The sequence below is a fragment of the Egretta garzetta genome, unplaced genomic scaffold (genome assembly GCF_000687185.1).
Source record: "Egretta garzetta isolate BGI_Z169 unplaced genomic scaffold, ASM68718v1 scaffold1, whole genome shotgun sequence".
Lineage (NCBI taxonomy): Eukaryota > Metazoa > Chordata > Aves > Pelecaniformes > Ardeidae > Egretta > Egretta garzetta.
Window position 1 is genome coordinate 1754552 of NW_009258542.1, and position 22741 is coordinate 1777292.

General features: G+C 48.5%; 1 protein-coding gene and 1 long non-coding RNA gene across 2 annotated transcripts in view; one reads left to right on the top strand and one right to left on the bottom strand.

Moving 5' to 3' along the window:
* Positions 1–245: 245 nt before the first annotated feature.
* On the bottom strand, positions 246–12134 carry LOC118453121. The gene is made up of 5 exons (XR_004843073.1): positions 10700–12134; positions 5576–5932; positions 2622–3340; positions 2391–2519; positions 246–1665 (listed from the first exon to the last, which is right to left on the bottom strand). It is a non-coding gene; the product is annotated as an uncharacterized LOC118453121 (long non-coding RNA).
* A 9518-nt stretch (positions 12135–21652) lies between these two features.
* Positions 21653–22741, top strand: part of LOC118453223 — a 5933-nt gene continuing 4844 nt past the window's right edge. Inside the window, exon 1 of the mRNA XM_035902798.1 lies at positions 21653–22741. This exon is cut by the window's right edge and continues 3475 nt beyond it. The gene's annotated coding sequence lies outside the window, so the exon portion shown is untranslated.

A 22741-nucleotide genomic window follows, 5' to 3' on the forward strand; every position in this document is an offset into this window, starting at 1 on the left:
CCCAAATGCAGGGCTTGTGTGTGTCCCCATCGTAAAACTCATAACAAGGATGATGCAATTTACCACAGCCCCATTTTTCACAGTCTTTTATCAGAATCATTTAGAAACACTAGCAGAGCCTGGTGAAGCAGCAGTGTGATGACTGAACTCACGCTCACCTCTAAGCAGCCTGGGAAATACTAACCACAAACTTGAAGTGAATATATCCAAAGCCACAGGGTTTTTTCTTTTTTTTTCTTCTTTTCTATTTTTTTTTTTTTTAGTTCATCAGCCATGATAACTTTATAAAGGCATTTGTAATACTGCAGAAAAGAAGAACTGAAAATTCCAGAGGTGCATTTTATGCAGTATGAAATATGGTCTTCCCCAGTTTCATATCTTAAATTTGTCTTTTGCTGTATTCCAGTATAATATCCAGCTTGAAGGGAGCAGTATAATGGCATATATGAACAAGTATGTTACAAAGGAGAAACGAATCCTGCCAACATCTTTAAGGAAATTTGAATTTGAAATCTGAACTAAAATAGGTACCTTTGAAGATTTTTTCACCCCAAAACCTGTTTTCTTTAAACTCCCATTTAATACCCTTAATTTAATTTTCAGTGCAGCAGATGTTACTTACCAAATATTTTCTGAATAATATCTGATTATTGTACAGGACTATATTTTACACTGAGAAATCTATGTGGAGTTGCACAGTTAGTTAAGCGAGGACCCAATGCCTGGTGTGAGATAAAGCCGGTCCCTGTTTCAAGCCTCCTTCAAGAAGTCTGACGACCCCAGAATATGAGATTATTAAGGTACAAGATGCACATTCGTTCTGCCACACACCCACGTGCCTGTGGGAATATAAAGTCTACATTTCTAATACATTCAAAAGCCCAATTTCTAATGAACCAGGTGGTTCCAGGAGGGCAAAGAGCCCTCCTGAAGAGAGGGGTTGAAATGAGATGAATTAGTTCAGCCTTTATTTTGTGTTAGACAGAGGAAGCCCTTGCTGGGGGCCCCTGCTTTTGAGTGCTTGGCCACTGAAATCCGGAGATGGTCTGATAATGATCTTGGTAGGGTCGGAGTCTGAACATCAGTGAAGATAAATCAAGTAACAGACGTGTGAGCAAGGTCAAAACCTTCGACAGCGAGACGATGCACGGTGGAAACTGTTCTCCATCCCCATTACAACACAGCTGACTGCCGAGGTGGTTGGCTGGTTCCATGGAAATGAGCCCACTTCTCTGGAAGTGACCTAAAAATACACCCCTGGCACACCAGTGTTCCCAAGGCTCTTACAGAGAGCAGACCTGGGCCATGTTCTGGCTGCAGAATGCACAAGAAATGCCAAAATTAAGATCTTAATCTTTACTGACTGCAAAGCATGTGGCTGTGAACCTGAATTCAGACTCAGGACTAACTTGAGTGTCTTTCTTCCACCTTTCCCAGCGGTGTCCCCTTGCCACGTTAGACACCCAACAGCCGCCGGATGGCCAGAGCTTTCCTGTGGTCGTCACCCAGCTGCCAGTTGGGAGCACTGGAGCTGCTGGGTGTGCAGACCATCCATCAACCGCTGCTCCACTAGGAACCTCCTCCGCAGCCCCACGTCCATGGGGAACGTTTCCCAGCTTTGGCTTCACCCCATGCCTCTTCTGGGTATAAACCACGTATCAAGCGCTGTAAGGAAAGGGACAATGTTAACAGAGTAAATATTACTGTATTTCTACATCAGTTGATAAAAAGTATTCCTTCTTTGCCAAGGTGTGTATTCATTTCTTCACATGCTGATATCGTTCTCCCTGCGAGTGTTGTGTGTGTATATACATATGTTTTTACAACACTGGCATCAAGACAGCTGACAGCATGTTATCTGTGGTATATTTTGTAAAGCTCTTCTTCAAACACCATCACTGAAGCAGCTGCCGGCGGGTCTGGCTACACCCTGCCAACCACCTCCCATCTCACAACCTTATTCTGGCTGTATTCCCTTACGGGGGAGAACACCATTGTCTTCCTCACGCTAGAAACCATCCCACGTGAGGTGGACAGCACGGTCTGCCCTGCAGAAGGCTTCGGCATAGCAAGATGTGAAGATGGAGAACTGCATTTTTCTAATGCTGAAGTCATTTCCAAGACAAAAATTCTCTCCTTGCAGTCCAACTGGAAGATGAAAACTTAGATCAGGGAGCCTAAAATTTTTGTAGTCCTCCACCCACAGCTGCAGGAGTCCTTGGCACAGTGTCTGCTTCCCAGAAGTTTGTCCCTTCCAGCCTACCCAGCTCACTACAAAACATAATGTCCCATTTTCCTCACCTCCTGCACTGTCTTAAGGTCCTTTAACTGTCTAAGATCTGCTTTCCCCAAGACCTGAGATAATGTTTAAACGCCTGGACTGGACACACCTCACACGCCATCCAGCTTGTAACAAGAACCAGCTGGCGGTGTCCGACCACGCTGGGACTCGCAGGCTTCCCAGCGCCTCGTCCCGTGTAAAGGCTTGGAGCACCACAAAGTGACTAATGCAGGGCTTGCTGCTGGCCAGAAACAGAGCGGGGAGGTATCTGAAGCTCTAGAGTTTACGGCTATCTAAGCAAGAAAACTCAAGCAAGTTGTGTATAATGGGAAATATGAACCAAGCCGGGGAGTTCCGTGCCGCTGAAGATCCAAGAGACAGCTCTGGCACGGGGATAAGCTCCAGCCTCTGGCTGATTATTTCCCAGATACACTACTTAACAGGGTGCAGCACCCAGGCATGCTTTGAAATAGAAGTGAGGGCCAGGGTGTCAGAGATAAAGGCACAGAGACGGTGCCTCCCAAACCCTGAGTCCCATCCCAGGAGCTGCATCGCCCAGCAGCAACGCACCCTGGCCTCCATCTGCACAACAGCTCCCACGGTTTCGTGCAGTTCCACCTCAGGACCTCCCTTCCTCAGCCTCCTTGGAGCCTGCAGCAGCTTTTTCAAGTCACCTCTTGTTTCTCCGGCTCATACCTTTCCCACAAGCTGCTTCCCCTCACGGAGCACAGCACGGCATGCAGGGCTCCGCTTCGATGTGCGGATCCACCACCGAAGCTTGAAGTTCCCCTACCAGCGCCCTGCGAGCAAGGAGGCTGTAATTACCCTGGACGAGGATGGCGAGGTACGGCAATGCAAAGGGATGGAGTGACTTGCTTGAAAGCCGCATGGGGTGTCGGGCTGGGGCAGGAGCGGAGCAGACGCAGCGTCTCCCAATGCTCGGGCTGCGCACTGCGAGTTTCTGCTCTTTGCCCTTCATCCCCAAGCCAGAAACGAACCGCGCAGCCAGGAGATGATAAAGCTCCACTGGGGAAACCCACCGTGCCCAGGAATGCAGACCTACCATGGGAAAATACAAAAGAAATGGTCCCTCCTGAGCAATAATTCACTTTTTCTCCCCAAACAAACAGATGTAAGTTATTGCTGGAATGAGTCTGTCCCCGAAGAAGGAGGCACTGAAAAATGGCTCAGAAAAAGGACAGCGCTTGCAGAGGAAAAAGAGCAGATACAAGAGGAATTTTCACTTTGTTTCCCGAAGGGAAAAAACCTCCAAATGATACCTGGCTTTCTTCAGCAGAAAACAGAAAAACTTTGTCTGCAAAGTGTAGAAAAAGTTGTTCGGATGAGAAGAGGGAGGAAGCAGTGCAGGGGAGAAAAAAAGAGAGCAAAGCAACTTTCCATAAATCACCAAAAAATGGACAATTTCTGTGGGAAGCAGGTAATTTATACAAATATTTTTGTTTGCTTTCAACCCCTTTAATCCCTCATATTTTTAAATCAAATGCAAGATGAAAAATTTCACAGGAAGTTTTCTCTGCTCCAAAAAAAAATCACAAACTAAGATTTTTCTCTTTGTTAATGAAGAAGGTTATGCAGTACGCTGCATAGGAGAAGGAACTTTGGGAAGGTTACAGGGAAATATTAGCCCCTCCATCAGGGCCAGCGGGACAGAGAACACAGCAATCCAATCAGATGTCATTTTTGGAAAGCCCCACATCACACACACTATATTCGATTAGAAAAGCAGAGATCATCACCCAAGAATGACCTTTAATTAAAACAGAAGTAGGAAGTTCTTTGCTTCAGGAGCCAAAATGTTCAAAGACTGGAGCATTTTGGGGTTGTGTAGTCTGGAGAAGAGGGGGCTGAGGGGAGACCTTATCACTCCCTACAACTGCCTGGCAGGAGGCTGTAGCGAGGTGGGGGTCGGCCTCTTCTCCCTGGTAATGGGCAATGGGATGAGGGGAAATGGTCTGAAGTTGTGTCAGGGGAGGTTTAGGTTGGACATTAGGAAAAATTGCTCCACAGAAAGGGTTGTCAGGCTCTGGAATGGAGGTATTTAAAAGAAGGGTAGACAAGGTGCTTTGGGACAGGGTTTAGTGGTGGGATGGCAGGGTTAGGTTAACGGTTGGACTTGATGATCTTAAAGGTCTTTTCCAACCACATTCCATTATGAGATCATAGAATCATAGAATTGGTTAGGTTGGAAAAGACCTTTTAAGACCATCCAGTCCTTCCTGCAGGCAGGAGTAAATGGCCATATAGGGGACTCCTGACATAGCTCTTCGTCAAGCTAATGGTGGACTCCAGGATCTTGTTGCCAACCAGCAGAAAACAAACACGCTTTATTGTGAAATGAGCCAGAAGCACTCGCACAGGAAGGGAAGACCTAATCTCTTGGTGGTTTGGATCTACCACTGGCATTGTCCAAGCTCAGGACCAAATCTGAACTTTCCCTTTTGAGCTCGTGATGCATGCACCATCTCCATGTGAGCAGGCAGGGTAAGGCTGGAGCCATGGCTCACGTAGGAAGCAGAAGTAGGGAAGAGCCTGACATTTAATGGCAGAAGCCACCATCGCCTGCACAGCATCTGCAGAGGGAGGTCTTGGCCTCAAAACAACCCCTCCTAATACAATCATCAAACAGCTCTGTGCCACATCAGATGGACTAATCTGCATGATCACAAGGTCAGATTAATCAAATCAAATCTTGAAAAAGAAGATAAATCTCTATTCTTCTGAGACTGCTTGCTGACTGAATAAACCATTCTGGATAAAAATGAGATGGGCCCGACACTGTCCTATTTTTTTCTCATGTAAGTGAGAATTAATTTAAGTGGTGTAATTAAGATTACATCAGCATTGAGTAAAAAATAACATCAGAATGCAAAAGTCTGTCCTTATTTCATAACAAATACTGCGACAATGGATGGTCCCTTGAAAATACCCCTTATTTGTGAGGAATTTCTAAATTCTGTTGTATGGAGCCATGGAGCTCAGCACTAGCATGATGAAAAACTCATACTTTGAAGAACAGCTGTATGAAGTAGAGGAAACATGCTGTCGAGGTATGAATATAAAACTGAACAAATAAATCAATAGACTTAAAATAAAAATTAAATATTACAGCCATAAGTCACCTCAAGTCCTCATGTCCTGTTATCCTGCATGTTAAAAAAACAAATATAATTTTTCTGTTGCTCAGCAATGTCTGCTGATGCAGGGGTTTTTAGCACATGCACAGAACTTGATTTAAAGTGTTTTATTTGGTGGAGGGAAAGCCCAGTTTCATACCTGCATCCTCTCCAGCACATGGGATCACTGACGCGATGGGGCAGACAGACCAGCTCCTTATTGGCAGACAGACACTATTTGAGAAGGTCCGTGTGGCTGCGTGTGCATCTCCCAAAACTCATTGATTAGAGTCTGATGTCTTGAACCAAAGTCCTGGTGAGCCACCAAAACCATGAAAGCTTCAGGAACTGGTTCCAGCTTTGGCCGCTCCCTGTGACACCAGCTGAGCAGATCAGCCCCCAGCTTCACCCGTGGCCCCTTCCCATGGCAGGTTTCTAAAGTTTGAAATTCAGTCTGTAAAATCACTGGAAATTGTGCAAAGTAGCTCCTCTCCTTTGTTTCCAGCATTTTCACTCTCTGGAAGAGAATGTAAATAACGAGGAGTAAGTCAGATTGTTCCAGTCCTCCAAAACCTTTGTATTGGGTATGTATTTCAGCTTTTTTCTTTAATAGACGAGAAGGCACTGCTCAATGGCATCTTGCCAACAGTCAGCTGGACATTCCTCCTCTAATGCAAAACATACCCTCTGAATGATGCAAAATTCCTTGAACAACATTAATAAGCAACAAACATTAATAAGCAACAACCATCAGGTAGAACAACACTGAAAAAATAAAAGAACAAACTCTTGCAAAGCTCCAGTCAGTGATGTTGGGATAATGATTTCAACAAGTGGCTTAAAAAGGCAAGCCCTTTCCTAACATGTCTTTTCTTAACAGTATGTCCCATGCAGCTGCAGCCGGGTGCATCCATCACCCGCTTAAACATGGTCTTTAAATCCAAAGTGACAGTACCATGTTCAGGCCCCTTTCATACATATCTTCCACGCATGAACGCTGAGGTCCTACGGCACATGTGCGTTCCTTGGTTTCCTCATCCCAGCTCCTCTTCCTGTTGTCCTCTACATCAGAACTACCCATATTCCTATTTCATAAATTATTTACCCATACAAAATGTTTAGGGATGAAAGCCAGTATGCCTGTCATTGAAAGGACGGCCGCCAAGCCTTTGAGCTGTATTACCTGTAAAGATGGCTCACAACAGCGGATGGGCTTTCCTCAGTCACAGGGTAAACAGTTTCAAAGGGTTTTGTTGGGGCTTTGGGGGTTTTTTTTGCTGGTTGGAGTAGTTACCCTGCCAGTAACAAAAGGCACAGCCGCTAAAGAGAAGGGTGGAAATACCTGGTGTAAACTTCAGCATGAGCCCTTGGAGAAGCTTGGTCACTCCTCAGCCACCTCCGTTCAGCCGGGATTGACTCATACATCGCCCTGGGAAGCAGCGGCATTTGTACCCTGTATTTACAGGGCTTCAGGCCATGTTTAGGCTGAATTTCCCCGTACAATAGTGGCAGTTGGTGGGAGTCCTACTTGTTTATGTAGCTAACGGAAAGTCGTATAAATTGGCATAGATCTCATGGCGTCCGTCACCTGCACCTCGAACCCAGCCAAACACCACTTACTGGCAATAACAAGCATATGGACATACAGGGATCGCTCCGTTACATCACGAACCAAGAGGAAATCAAATACTTTAATGTGCAGAGCATCACTTGTCTCAAATAACTAAAACAAATGTTGAAATCTGAGTTGTTTGGAACTTTCCCATGATAGCGCTTTTGTCTCAGAAAACATGATTTAGGTCAAAAGGGAATTTCCCACAAGAACATTTGAATTTTTGCTTAAATCACCCCATATAAATATAAAATCAAAATAAAATATTTCAGTTGTGTTTATTTAAAAAAAAAACCAACCACAAAAACCAGCTGTCTTGTTGAAATGAGCTGAGATATTTAATTTTTGCCCAGCCTGACTATGACCTGTGTCCACCTGAGCTACCATTGAGCCATGAAGTTTCTAAGCAATTTTTGCACCTCCTGACCCCACTTCCATGGTCAGAGCCCTTAACCAGACTACATTGCTCATAACACAATCTATTTAACCTTTAATTAAATCTTGGTGCTACCCCATGGATGTTCATGACCGTTGCCAGTGGATGAAACCCTGCTTCCCGATGCACCCTGCCCTGTTTTGGCAGTCAGGAACACCAAACACCACAGTGGGTGACTGTCCCCGGAGTGGAGCTTGGTGGGGACCCATCTCATGGTATATTTGGAATGGGGTGACTGAAAAACCTGAAAATCTGGATTTTCAGCTTCCTAACTTATAATTTTTTTTATCTCCATTAACATGGAGTAGCACACTCACAAGATAAGAAGAAAGAGTTGAGACCAACAGTTACATAATACAGCTAATATTAATAAGTTGAGTCACAGCAGTTACGTCAAAATTTCCTGTGAAGGCTGTGCTTCATTTGTTTATGTTTTTTTTTCAAAGTTCATGCAAATACCTTTTGAGCCCATCTAAAACCAAGCCAACAAATGCAAGTTGACCTTAAAACGTGCAAGATGCTAAACCAGGTGAATTACTCAAGCCCTTGCCATGAGATGTGGCACCATCATCCTCCTGTCACCCCCTGCTCCTCACGCTTCTGCAGAAGCCGCAGCTCTCACGATGCAGCCCAGTTTTTGCAGCTATTTTCAGCACCGCCGCTGTACAGCGGCCAAGTTCACAGATGTATTTGTGTGATTTTTCGTAACTTCCTCCAAGTAGGTCTTTTTTTTCCATACTAAGCCCAACATTTCTACTCTTCCTAGGTCAACAAGAAGGCATCTTGCCTTGGCATCGCGCCTATCTGCCCGGCCCAGTCGCCGCATTTCTTATGACGTGCCAGCTCCAGGGCGGGTGGTGAAGGCTGGGAGCGGGGGGACCCAGCTTATTTACTAAAAGCCCATCAGAAGCTATCTCTGTAGAGCAGACTCAGCCTCTCCAGAGCTAAAAGGGCAAGGATTTGGGTGCCTCCCCATGGGAAGACAGTTCCCAGGCAGCTTCCCAATGGGTACACATGTTGGGGACTGAAGGTGATGCTGTTTTTCTTCCATTTTTATGACGGTTGTTGGGCCTGTGCTGGGTTCCCTGTCCTGCTGGGAACGTCACTGAGTGCCTGGTATGTGCCAAGGCTCTGAGCTATTGCCCCGCTTGAAAGCAGAGGGGAAGGCGAAGGAAGTGACACCAGCGAGGTGTTAGTGCACAAGCACTGTGAGCAGACACACATCCCTGCTGTTGGACATCCTGCAAAGCACAGACAGCTCCAACTGCCCTACAGATCTCCAACTTGAACCCATGGTACACAAGGTCCATGCAAGAGTCTTGGATGTACATGCAACAGCCTGGAGTTGTGCCAGGGGAGGTTTAAATTGGATATTAGGAAAAATTCCTTCCCCGAAAGGGTTCTCAAGCATTGGAATGGGCTGCCCAGGGCAGTGGTGGAGCCCCCATCCCTGGAAGTATTTAAAAGACAGGCAGATGAGGTGCTTAGGGACAGGGTTTAGTGGCAGACTTGGCAGTGCTGGGGTAACGGTTGAACTCGATCTCAAAGGTCTTTTCCAACCTAAACGATTCTATAATTCTATGATCAAGCAAGTGCTGACATCACTCTTGCACATGCCAATTTACTACAGCAGAGCACTGACCTCTAATTCTCTGCTCTTGTGCATTAATAAAAGGCTAAGGGTAGGTTTGGAGCAGGTTGGAGGTGCACAGCCCTGCTGGGAGCACTGCAGCTGAACTCAGGCTCTGAAACCAGCCCCGGTTCCTCTCGGCCATGGCCAAGGAGCCGCTCCCGGGGTGGTTCCCACATGCTAATTCACCCCATGGGGTCCAGAGCTGCCCTGAGCTCCAGCCGGCGCTGCAGCTCCCCACCCTGGAGAACTCACCATGCAGTTAAAGTTCAGAGGGTATTAATAAAACATAGAAGGGTGAGGGTGGAAGGCGAGCATCCTTGTGGGATGGAAGCAACCAGGCTGAAATGCTCAGAGCATCAACCATGAGCTGACATTTGACGTACTCCAGTGTTTTTCTTCCCTTTTTCAATTGCTGCTTTGATTCTTTGACTTTTTTTTTTTTTGACATGCAAATGTTAACTTCAAGCTCTTCCTGTTCTCACAACAGGTGTATGCAGTGAGCTTTCTCACAGCAAAATTGCCCAAAAGCTTTAAAACCTGAAAGACGGGGAATTGCTGAGGAGGAGAGACTGCATGTGCACCCTGCTCTGATACCTTCGGCTCTGGAAAAACACCCCGGAGGCTCCCGAACCAGCCTGGCCCAGCCAGCAGCAAACAGCCCCTTTCCAGAGATGCAGCTGAGGCATTTGCTTTTGAGGATAGACCGTGACAGCCTAATTCTCAGCTTCACTCACAACACTCGCTTCCTCATCCATGCAAACCACTTCGCCAGCTGCAAAAATATCTGCTCTTCTTGGACTTACACCACTCGGCCACCAAGCCCCCACAAAAACCAGAGTTTTCCAGTTCAATGACACCAAAACCAGTGCGCAACTCCGGTCTCAGCCTCAGCACCTCCGGACTGCTGTAACCCCCCGCACCTCCCCGCATGAACAATCCCACCCGCGCATCCTTCCTGCGCAAACAAAGCATCTGTGAAATTATCCGGGTATGAACACCACAGTCAAAAATTCATTGCGATGCTACTGGAAATGCAGTGTGGTTACCCTGCCACCAAAAAATAAATGAACAAAAAGTTGAAATGTGGATATTGGTGTCATGGCTTGCGCAGCCTGCAATACTTGGGGTAGTTGGTAGATGGATCAAAAAGCTCAAGAATCGCCAGCCTGGCAACAGCCCTGCAGACCTGGGGTACCCAGGCTTTACTTCCAGCTTCCTAAGAGATGTGCTGGGCAAAGCTTTGGTGGTCCCTGACGATGCCCTTCCAGCTCTAGGTGCCTCAATCTCACTATTCAGTTGTACTATTGAATTTTGGGCTCAGCGCTGGGTGAACTCCCCGCTGTCCCCAGGCAGCACCCACCAGCAAGTGCCAAAGGCAGGGCAGGGCTGCTGGAGGGACGGGGCATGGCCAGCAGCTATTCCAGCCCCGAGAAATAGCTGAGTCAGCCTTGCACATGATAAACCATTGACTCATATTTTCGGTTTCTTTTGTTTCTAATTAAAATGCACCGGTTGCAAATTCATGTGATGCCGCCCTCTCCCACGAAACCCTCCAGATGGATTTGCATCATTTGGAGTAAAACCCACCCCCCTCCATAATTACCTAATTAACTTAAAATGTTCATTGCAGAATGTCTCGATAGCAATTCCTACGGTCACGTTTTCTAAGAGTCCAGATAGCCAGCGAGGACACAGATGTTGATGAGGATGAGCTAAAGCCATTGCTTGTGGCTCTGGCAGACAGAGCACCCCGCGAGCCGGGAGACCTCAGCCCTGCAGTTCAGAAGGCGCAGAAGAAAGCAAGAGGCAATTCAAAAGCAATTACATGAGACCAATTAATCAGAAATGGGAAATGGCGCGCACCGAGGGAGTTAACCACAGGAACATGCCTTCAGCGCTACCCGCCAGGATTACAAACGTCAGCAGGCGAGTTGGAAACCAGGCACGTTGCTGGAAGTCTCCACCAGCCTCGTGGCGTTTGCTCCTTTACCTGTAGTATCCCCTGGATGATGTCCTGTGCAACTTGCTCTGGGTGAGCCTGCTTTAGCAGGGGGGTGGACTAGATGATCTCCCGAGGTCCCTTCCAACCCTTGCCATTCGGTGATCGATTCTGTGTGACACTTTCCCATATGGGCCTGCTCCAACACACATACATAAGCTTTCCTGCTTCCCTGGCAGGTTTGTTTCTATTTTTCAAAGCTTACAATCCCTGCATGTGCCAACGCGGATGAAACCCCTACCCAAGCGTTTCCCATGCCTCCTCCGATGCGCTCAGCATCAGCTCCTGTTAGAAATTTCCAGCAGATCCCAGAAGTTGCCCAAGTACTTGCCACTTATGCAGGCTACGGGAGACGATGGGCAACAGCTCATTATGTGAGGCTGCTTGACGAGCTGTCAGCGGTGCCTATCTGGGGGTGCATGTCTATGTCTGTACGCCCAAAAGCTTCCAGCTCCCATTTTTCCCTGCCTGAGCATTTATTTTCAACTGTCTGTGGATCTCTGTAGGAATACCGTTTCATCTCAGGAACACTCGAAAATCTAATTATCACCTTAATTAAGCCTTGATTCATTCTAGCAATTAAATTAAAACAACAAAGCAAAACCAAGAGTATGGAAAAACCTAGGCTGCCTGACCACCTAGCTAAGTAACTCCAATAATTTCATTCACCTCAATCATGTGAATCAACAACATAACGAAGGCTATCGGGGGAAACGCTCTGCATCAACAGGAAGCGCGATGCAACGCTTCAAGCAGAAGATTAAGATCGTTCAGGAAACCTGCCACTATTTGCTTTTCCTCTCTATTCTGTACTTTCATCATCTATAAAAGAGGAATACTGACATTTTCCCTAGCCTACAGATGCATACTGAAACACTTCATTAATGTTTATGGGGCAACTGGAGAGGTTCAGATGAAAAAGATAGGAAACAACAAAAGGTTGCGAGCGATTCCGAAGAGCCGGTGCCCTGGTAAGCGCCAAGGTGCAGGGTGGGCGTGGGTTGCAGGATTCCTCTGCAGGCAATGCAGAGGCTGCGGCGGGTGCAAAATAAGCACCCGGCTTGGTGGTGGTGGGGGGGAAGTGTTCTGGACACAAATGAGATGGCTAAGTACCTCGGAAAGTGTCCCAACGGGATATTCCTTTTCAAACTTACTGTGTTGCAATGCTGTTAGAGATCCGTAATGGGAAGGCTTTATTTCCCCCTCACTGCCTAGAAGTCAGATTTATTTGGGTCATTTCTTCCTATTGCTGGAGACTGGGAGAGGAGAAGATGCTCCACATGGCAGCTGGAAGGGTAATTACAGGTTTAAAATAGTAAGAGTAAAATAAAACAAAATTATATGAATAAGTCTAGGAAATACTGTCTGTAACACAACTCCAAAACCAAAGTGCTAGCTGGATTTGTTAAATAGTCATAATTAAATCAAATATATCTCCATTACCAATTTATTATGCTGTAGAGCAGGATTAATTTAACAAGATGGTTCACGTTTTCTGTGAGTGCATTTTGTAATACCTGGATATCAGGGCAGTTCTCTGTGTACATAGTGCAGTGGTCAAAATTACGACTGCTATTAGGCTGCAATTAATTGGGAACAAAGCACTCTGCCCACTTCATTGTATAAGCACGAGGGTGAGCCAAAACTTTTCTGTCAATCTGCACTTTTTTAGCAGAAAATTGAGTTTTTTGACAACACAGTTTGCTTGCAGCCATTATTTGCTTTCCAAGGAAGTTCCCTCAGTGACAAGCAATGTTTTTAATTTTCAGTGGGTTAAATGCTGTCACAGCTTCCTGTGAGAGAATTAAAATAGTTTTGTTTTGCCAGTTTTCTGGCAAATGGGTACGTGCTTGTAGCCCACTTTGGGCTTAGCTGCTTTCTTTATCCAGACCAGCCTGGAACAGCCTCCACCAGCCTGTTTGCCTCCCAGCTCCACGTGCCTCTGCTGCTTTGCCCGGATTTACGGGAAGCAATATTCTACACCCTGATGACTCAAGGTTCATGCAGCGCATTATAACTTCTTTATGGCATGCTGACTTTTTACCTGGCTCCAGCACTACCCACCCTGACAGGTTTAAAGCGACCGTGGAAGCTCCCTTGCCACAGTAAACCCTGATCATCACAGTTGGGTCTGTTCCTTCAAATCACATGATTTACTCCCAGGATGTCTAATCCCTGGCTAATTCAGCCGCTCCCATCCCTGGCCAGGCTTCCACAGCAGAGCCAGTGTGACTGTGGCAGTGTGGGGCTCTGTGGACACGAGCCCCTCCAGCCCACCCGCATGCACAGAGTTATTTCTCATTGACTTATTGCCATGTTTCCGTACCTTCCACTGAAGCTGTACAGGATTTGATTACGCAGTTCGACAGCAATAATGACCAGGTCATGGGAGCAGGAATCAATGACCCAGCAGTGGTGACCCCAGGTCCATCACCTCGCCTGCCTCCTGCCAGCTCTCCGTGCCTTTACACTTGATTTGCTGATCAGCCACAAACCAACAGAATACTGCTTCATCCTTTTTTTTTTCTTTTTTCCCCCCTTTTTTCTTCTTTCCTTACCAGGGTGTTTTTCCAAGATCATAACTGCAACAAAGGAGAGTTTCTGATGGCCCCAGTCATCAGGGCTGTCTCTGTGTTGCAATCCAATCTGTTTCTCAGAAACAGCAGCTCCACGAGGAAACCAGACGCGTTCACAAACATGTGTCCAAATCAAACATGTCAACATTACAAGCCCTAGCAAACAGAAAACTCACTTGGAAGCTACAATCCCTCCTGCTCGAGGCCATAATACAGTCACGTTCTTGGGTTCACCCTCACTGGGCTCAAAATAGCCCGAAAGTGCCCAGCTGACTGCAGCCGATGCCAGCGCCCACCCCACACCAGCAACACCAGCCTGGCTCCCGCTGTGGGGCCGTATGGCACACTGGGAAGGCAAAACCCATCCCGGGGCATGCGCAGGGCCAGGAACACAGCGGTAGGGTCTGTGAGGTCAGCCAGCCTCCCGGTCAGGTGCCTTTATAAGGCAGTCTGGCTGGCAAGCCTGGCTCCGCTTCTCCAGCTGCCTCCCTTGGGATGGAGACCTGGATGCTCCAGTCCAGCCCAAATGCCCTCTAATGGAAAGGAGGGCATGAGGAGAAGGGGGACAGGGCAATGCTATCCACCACCACCTTGGCGTGAAGGAGACCCAAGACCCGGACTCCTGCAGCCCAGAGCGTACAGCGAGCAGCAGCTACAGGCATGAGTCCCAGTCTGAAAGCTTATCCATATTCCAGCCATATGACTTCAATAAATAATGAAAAACTGTTAGCCACCAGGGAGATTTTTGGTTTCTTTTTCCCATCATGATTTCCAAGGCAAAAGAACAGGCATTGTCAAGCAGGTTTGCTGACTATAATAGAGAAAAGTCATACTATTGAACACTCCTACAGGCTTCCTTTGTCCCTTGCTGTGTGTGTGCTCTGGGTTCTACACAAAAGAGAACAGGCAAGATAAATTAGGGGGGAAGAGGTACTTCAACAAACAGATAAGACCTTTTTTTTTTTTTTTTCCTAGAACTGTCTCGATTCTGTTCATACTGACCAGGAGACAGCGTCCTCCATTCTTCTCCAACGTCCCAAACAAAACCCGAGCTAGCGACATGATTCCCATAATCAAGGTCACAGGCCTGGTTTTGCTGGAGCGTGCAGCTGAACGTCATACCCAGGGCGGAACTCAAAAATTCATTTAAAAACAGACTAAGTATCAAAACCTTAAATAATTTGCTTAACAGGCGGAAAAGCACTTTAGGGAATGCTTCTCTCTCAGAAGAAAGGAGGGAAGTTGGAAAGCTCGTGGATTCTCTTGAGTGCTTCATCTAGAGGAAGCTGCAGGGGAAGCTGTGATGCTGCTGAAGGCAACGGCAAAGCTCCTCTCTGAGTGAAACTGGGATTTTGCCCTATCTCCTCTGGGCTACACCCAACTAGGAAGGAGGTTAGTTCAAAGAGGGAAAGGATGGCTCATTGCTCAAACCCATCTGCAAAGAAAAACAAACAAACAAACAAAAAAAAAAAGTCACTTTTCAGGTGAGAAACTCACCTGGGGCATCAGTGCCTTAAAATAGAAGCTGTGACTCCGCCACCACAAACAGCGGCCGCTCCCTGCGCACGCTGCATGGGAGGGATGCATGCCACGGCATACGGGCAATTTGTCTCTAAACAAGGAAACCAGTGTGAGAGGAGGACTTGCAGGCTGGGTTGTTGACACACGAGAAGCTGCTTTGGCCCATAAGTCAATAGTTTGCTTGATCCAGAAGAAAACAAACTGGATTTGAACCGAGCAGTCCTGGTGAGAAGGCTCGGCAGCTCGGCTGGGACAGCTCGGGGCACGGATGGGAGGGAAGCACGGTGCCGGGGGGTTTGCACTGTGGTCCCCTGGAAAACAGGTGAGCAGGGGACTGGACCACGCTGTCAGGCGTGCCAGCGGGAGGGGGCTGCCCGGGGCTGGCAGGAGCGCTCGGGGAGGAGAGAGGGGAATGGCTTTTCTGCAGGCGATTCCAGCTTAAAGTGTTTGTGAAACACTCTGTCTTGGCACCAGGCGGAGGAGGTGGCTGGTTTTCTCAAGGTGAGCTTGCATATGTACAACCGTATAAAACGGGCAAAGCTGAACCTACTGGAGAGAGGGCAAATTCAAAGATGTGGTCTTCTGCTCCTAGACCCACGTTTGGGTGTGTAAGAGCAGTGGAATAGTCCCATGCTGAGCGCTCTGCAGAAGACCACGGAGGCACCGGCGAGGTCGTTGCCTCTGACGAGCAAGGCTGCGCTCATTTAGATGATGAGCACGCTAATGCTGACTCTCCTCTCCAAAGCGAGAGGCAAGGGACACTTGCTCTGCTCTCCCCAATAGATTTTGGTCATGAGGAGTAACAAGGGAACACAGATGATTTGAGTCACCTTCACTGATCCATCATTCAGGGGAAAAAAAAACCAAACCCAACAACTTTCTTTTCATCACTGCATGCAGCAGAAAAGTTAGTTACGCAGAAGAAAAAGGAAAGCCACAGGGAATCCCACACAAGTTTCTTACAGTGCGCTGTACCCCATCTCTTGGAACTAATAAAACCACTTACAGCTGCAGAGTATGTATTCGCACAGCGGGATATAACATAACAGCCACTGCGAGGCAACACCTCATTGGCGCTATTAGAATAGAAACATAGAATTGTTTAGGTTGGAAAAGCCCTTTAAGCTCACCAAGCCCAACCGTTCCCCTAACCCTGCCATCCCACCACTGGGATGTCCCTGTCCCTAAGCACCTCATCTATCCTTCTTTTAAATCCCTCCAGGGATGGGGACTCAACCACCTCCCTGGGCAGTCCATTCCAGTGCTTGACAACCCTTTCTGTAAAGAAATTTTTCCTGATGTCCAACCTAAACCTGCCCTGGTGCAACTTCAGACCATTCCCCCTCGTCCTATTGCCTGTTATTAGGGAGAAGGGGCCGACCCCCACCTCCCTACAGCCTCCTGTCAGGCAGTTGTAGAGGGCGATAAGGGCTCCCCTCAGCCTCCTCTTCTCCAGACTAAAATAGGCTGCACTTTACTCTCAGACCAGCTTCTGGCCCTCCATATAATCCCGACTGACGTGCCGGGGCATCCCCTAAAGCAGCCCCGGTAGCCTGTCCAGCACACTCTGTGAGACCAGCGCCTGGGTGTGTGGGCTACGTCCACCCACTGCCTGTCTGCACCCACAACGCTTTCTGCACAGCGTGAGCCAGTTTTATTTGCACTGTATATCTGGTATAAATTAAAGCTCTTGTAGAGACTGGTCTTCCAGAGCCCCTCATGTGCTGATGGACCTCCCATATTTATGCTTCTTATTGCTGGCTTCTCACACACTCCACTTTTATTAACCACAATACTCGTTCAGAGGAAGATGATGCAACGGTTGCATGGGAAGTGTCAGCTATTCTGTACAACGCTGTTTATTGTTTTTAAAAAAAAAAAAAAAAAAAAAAAAAAAAAAAAAAGAGACTTTCAAAATGGAACGGTCGCTGCCGTGTTTACGGACTTCCTCCAGAAGGCTCTTGGGCTGTGCCTTTTTCTTTCCTGAAAGGGAGGCAAAAATATCAGGATGCAAAAAATCAGTGCGCACTGGTGAAGCGGTAAAATCAATCAGCGCTGTGCCTGACCCGTGACCCTCCTCCTCTGCACCCGCTCCGGCTTTTCCCGGGGGCTGAACTCCAAGGGTTGAGCAGATAAGACAATCCTTTTCCTCTATCTAATCTCTTCCCTGCTGCACCTCAGCAGCACCAACACATACTGGTTTCTCCACTGCTCAGTTAAACTCTCCCGGTGGGCGCAGCAGCCATGGCCTGGGGTGCAAAGAGGGCTGGGGGAGCTGGTCTGTCCTCCATCATACGCCGCTGCCGGGGAGCAGAGGTGCCATGGCTCTCCCCAGGAAAGGATCACGCAGGGGAACTTTGATCCATGCAAATAACACATGTGGAATTAACGTGCCTGCCTGTTTTCTTTTACGTAGCTTGCGGTTACCCTTCTCTCGTACAGGGCATAAAATCAGTTCAGCTTCATTGGTTCCAGCCATCACCATCACCACTGACCCCGCAGGAGCTTGCTGTGTCCAGGCACATTACATCACACATCGTCAAAGGAAGGATTTAAACCGCAACATAATACAGTGATTAAAAAGAGATGTAGGCGATAAATAGTGCATTAAAAGCAGGTGGGTAAGACAATAACTCATCGGTAGAAGCAAAATTATTATTATTATTATTGTTATTACTATTAAAGAAGGCGGCAGGGCTGGACCGCCTGGCTTGCGTAGGCGGTGAGGCGACCTGCTCTGCTCGGCAAAGCCACTTCCTCGGCGGCAGAAAGCGAGGTGAGCGCCAAGCAGAAAGCCGCGGCGGCGTGGTGGGCCAAGCGCTGCGGTGTAAAGGAGCCAGCTGGCATGCTGCCGCTCCGGTGACATTAAATAGTTGGTAACATAACCTTGCCACTGTACGGCCTGTCTGGGAGACATTATCTTGTCTTGCCCTCTGGAAATCATTAACTCTACATCCAAAAGTCTATGCAGGCAGAAGCGGGACAAATGGAGATTGATAAAACTCAATTTTCTCCGGATTAAAACTAAATTCATTTGTCAGACCTCTCGTATACTCTCCTGCTCAAAAGTGAAATTGTCTGGTTGCCCTTCATCCAGCAGCTGCTTAATGACTCCTACTGTATGCAAAAAATCACAATTAGCCCGAGCAGCCACAGAGACCTGGGTGCAGGCAGCCTCACGCCCCCTTTGCCTGCAGGACCCCGGGGCTCCGACTCCCGCAGCCGCACGTTCCTGCAGCATCTCATGGCATTTAGGCCCAGACACACAAGGATGGCTACAGTCAAATTCATTAAGGCACATTGACATCACGTTAAAACCAATCTCACGCTTCCAGAAAATGACATCAGTTCAGTCCTTCCCATCAGCGAGCGTCACCAAGTCCATAACGACAGGAGGGTAATAAGCAGGCTGTCCCAGCCCACACACCGGTGACGGGCAGAACCCCACAGCCCATCTCCCTGCCCCAGCCTGGGTAGTCCCACAGCACCATGGCTCCGCAGGATCTGGACAGGCTGAAACCAAGAACCTGTGCATCTTTAATTTCTCTACCACAAGGCTCACAGCCCACACTCCCCAGGAAGGAACAATGCCGTTTTCTAAGCTTGCAGTGATGCTGCACAGGTCACCGCATTTTGGTAATCCTGCGGGTAAGGGCTTCAGGTGGGCAGAATACAGCGATGCCTTTTAACAGGCATTATGGGAAACCCAGAAAAAAGAACGCACAGGCTCAGAGTTTGTCACCTCCGGATTTCCCCGCTCTGCACCTTCCACCACCAGATGAGGCAAAGGCAAAAGCTGTTTCATCTGTAGAGCCCAGGGCAGACAAAGCTGCTGAGTCGCACGCAGGTGCCAGCAGACACCTCCAATGCACACAAGGCTGCGTTATGAGAATCTCGTGCTCCAGACCATCCCTTTCCCATAAAAGAGCAGCGGAACTGGTTTCGCAGCCCTTGGGTCATGCGAATTCACTGCTGGAAAACAAGGCACTTGTAAGGGAGCGGGTGCAAGCGAGCAAGCTTTATTCAGCTTAATCACTGGGTTGATTAGTTGTATACCAGATGAACGCCGCTGAAGTTGTATAACGAGTGTAAGCCCGCCTTAAGCAGGGTTGACTTAAAACAAGAGCCTCCCACCCTGAACCCATAGCCTGCTCTCCAGCAGCTGGCAGAGGCAAAGAGGAGAGGAGAAGCTGCCCCGAGCAGCCGCTATGGTCCATGAAGTCACAGAAGGTGTTCCCCTTTCCGCAGGGACACAGTCCCAGCTGGGAGAGACTCAGTTGGGCTCCTAGACTTAGCAGCGTAAGGATAAGTTGTGGACATATTTTGCCAAAATGAAAGGCAAAGGGGACAGACCCAAACTCCTCTGAAGCCACTGAGCACTTTTACCACCGGCTTAATTGCCCCTCAAGTGGGGAAACCCCACCTCACCCCACAGATTTGCCTCTCACAGCAAACAGCTACAAGCATTACAAATGTATGGGCTGCTGACTGGGGAAAACTAAAATGCCGTCCTTAATGGCTTAGTGGGACACTGCGTACAGAAAATATCATCCTAAAGCAAATCGACACAGACCGCGCTATGCTGAAGATCTCTCTGTTGTCTTCCCAGCCATGGAAAGCGGACAGATTCCTCCACAGCGATGCAAGAATGGCTGTGCTGGAGGAGGAATAGATTACGTATCGAGGAATTAGTGGGGATCGACAGGCTCATTAGCAGAATAATTTACTGTGCTCATGAATGCAGCTTCCATGCCGCACAACACAAACCAGGCAGCGAGACGGCGGTTACAGGAGTTCTCTATCACGACAAATTGACCTCGAAGCGGCGGCTGGATCGCATCTCCATAAACAGAGCTTCTTTTGTGTGGCCTCAGACACCGACCCAGCAGGAAAATATGGCAGAGGGCGATCCCACAAAGGCAGGCGCTGGCTCTGCTCCGCTGGACCTCTGCAAACCACAGCCCTGGCAGCGGCGCCTGGCAGCGAGGGCCTGGCCTGGCCAGAAAGAGCACGGTAGCAAACTGGAGGAATTTTATTAATCCACTGGAGAATGACTTCACAGTGAGCGTATCTGAGCTGGAGAGGGAAGAACCTACCCTGCTCTTCCTCAACCACAGCACACCAGCGAGGGCACACAGTGCCCAACATCGCCTTTGCCTGTTGCTTCAATCAAATCCGCCTGTATTTTCTCCACCAGACCTGGCCCACTTCTGCAACCCTCTCATCTGCAAATCCCTCTTCTGCATTGCTCTTCTACTGTCCTGGTTTCAGCTGGGACAGAGTTCATTTTCTTCCTAGTGGCTGTCATAGCGCTGTGGTTTGGATTTAGTATGAGAAGAATGCTCATAACGCCCCGATGTTTGAGTTGTTGCTAAATAGTGCTTACACCAGTCAAGGACTTTTCAGCTTCCCCTGCTCTGCCGGGTTCACAAAGAGCTGGGAGGGGGCACGGCCGGGACAGCTGACCCCAGCTGACCCAAGGGATATTCCATGCCATATGAGGTCATGCTCAGCACATAAATCTGGGTGAAGAAGGAAGAAGGGGGGGACATTGGGAGCGATGGCGTTTGTCTGCCCAAGTCACCCTTAGGCGTGATGGAGCCCGGCTGTCCTGGGGATGGCTGAGCACCCCCTGCCATGGGAAGCAGGGAATGAATCCCTTGCTTTGCTTTGCTTGTGCACACAGCTCTTGCTTTACCCATTAACCTGCCTTTATCTCAGCCCATCACTTTTCTCACTTTTACCCTTCCAATTCTCTCCCCCATCCCACTGGGGGTATGAGTGAGCGGATGGGGGGGCTGAGCTGCCGGCCAGGGTTAAACCATGACAGTCCTTTTTGGCGCCCAACATGGGGCTTGAAGGGTTCAAGATAACGACAGGTTTGATTGGAATGTGCTAGATCAAATTTATAGCTGTTATTGCTGTTTAGCTATTAATTGGCAGGCTCTCGTGCCTGCCATGGGGCTTGCTTGCCTCGCTGTATATTAGCATCCAGTGCTCGTTAGTGGCTGCTTTTTACTTTCGCTGCTTTCTGTGCTGCCATACAGCAGACACCTCGCTCTGCTTGCCTGGGAACGCTTTGATGACAGCCGTGGCCATGCTCCTGGGCATCCCTGCTGTTCCTGTGCTGCTCTCCTGGGCAGGCTGGAACTCCAGTGGGAACTCAAGGTGGAGGGACTGCGACCTGAGCGAGTCCATCGCAACATGGAATCACAGAATCGTTTAGGTTGGAAAAGCCCTTTAAGATCACCAAGCCAAATCGTTCCCCTAACCCTGCCATCCCACCACTAAACCCTGTCCCTAAGCACCTCATCTGCCCAGCTTTTAAATACCCCCAGGGATGGGGACTCAACCCCTTCCCTGGGCAGCCCCCTCCAGTGCTTGACAGCCCTTTTGGTGAAGAAATTTTTCCTAATGTCCAATCTAAACCTGCCCTGGCACAACTTGAGGCCTTTTCCCCTCATCCCATCGCCTGTTCCCTGGGAGCAGAGACCAACCCTCACCTCCCTATCCCCTCCTTTCAGCTAGACCTTCTTGTGGCTCCAGCAGCTGGTGCTAACTTCTCTAAACTCCCTTCCAGGTTTCCTCCTGTCTCCAAGAGAGCATATTTGCCTGCATTTGGTGTCTGGTGATTTCCCCACAATGCTCCATAGCGCCTATATTGAAAAGCCTGGAGCATTTAAAAAAAGAAAAAAATAAAATGCCTATATTTGCTTTTTTCAAGCTCTTGTAGCTGAGCCAGGTCCCAGGATGGGGCTGTACTTGGCGGATGGGCATGGCCGGTGTGAAGTGCGACGCATGGCTGCCACAGCGGCTTGCTTTCCCCTGCAGCAGCTCGAGATGAGACAGGAAAGGGTGGGATGGGTGTCAGCTCAAAAATGAGCTGTGACAAACAGGAGGCAGGAGACTGAAACTCCTGACGTACCAGAGATGCTGAGAGGGCGACCGCAGACCTCCTGGGCCATGAAGGAAAGGAGGCCCAGCGCATGTTACAGGTCCCAGAGTGGCACAGATCTGAACCCATTTGTGTTTTTCATGCTTTTCTCTACCTTTCCCTCCAGCCATGCTGCAGCCTATGTAAAAGCTCTTTCCTGTCACGCCATAGACCTGAACTTGACCTCTAGCCCTGGGGATAAACTCAACGTGGGGGTGAAGCCAATGGTTTCTCTGCAAGGGTCCTAGGACAACTAGGAGATGTGGCTTCCACCCTACAGCTCACAGCCGCTGCTGGAGGCTGACTTTGGCTTCCAGAGAGAAAAAAAATGGGCAGAAACTAAATGGAACCATGCCCAGGCTTTCCAAACTAGGGGCTGGCAGCTGGAGTTTGGGCCCCAAGGGTATGGAAGTCATTGTGGGAACAAGCTTGGGAGGGCAGGCACTCCCCTGCGCCGTCCAGACAGCCCGGGTATTGTGTACAGCAATTACTGGGACTAAACAAGAACAGAAAAACACTCTGTTGAGGAATAGGGACAACTTCAAGCTGCACTTCCAGCAGGTGAGAGGAAAAGAGATGAGTAACATCAAGTACAGAGAAGGGTGAAGAGACCTG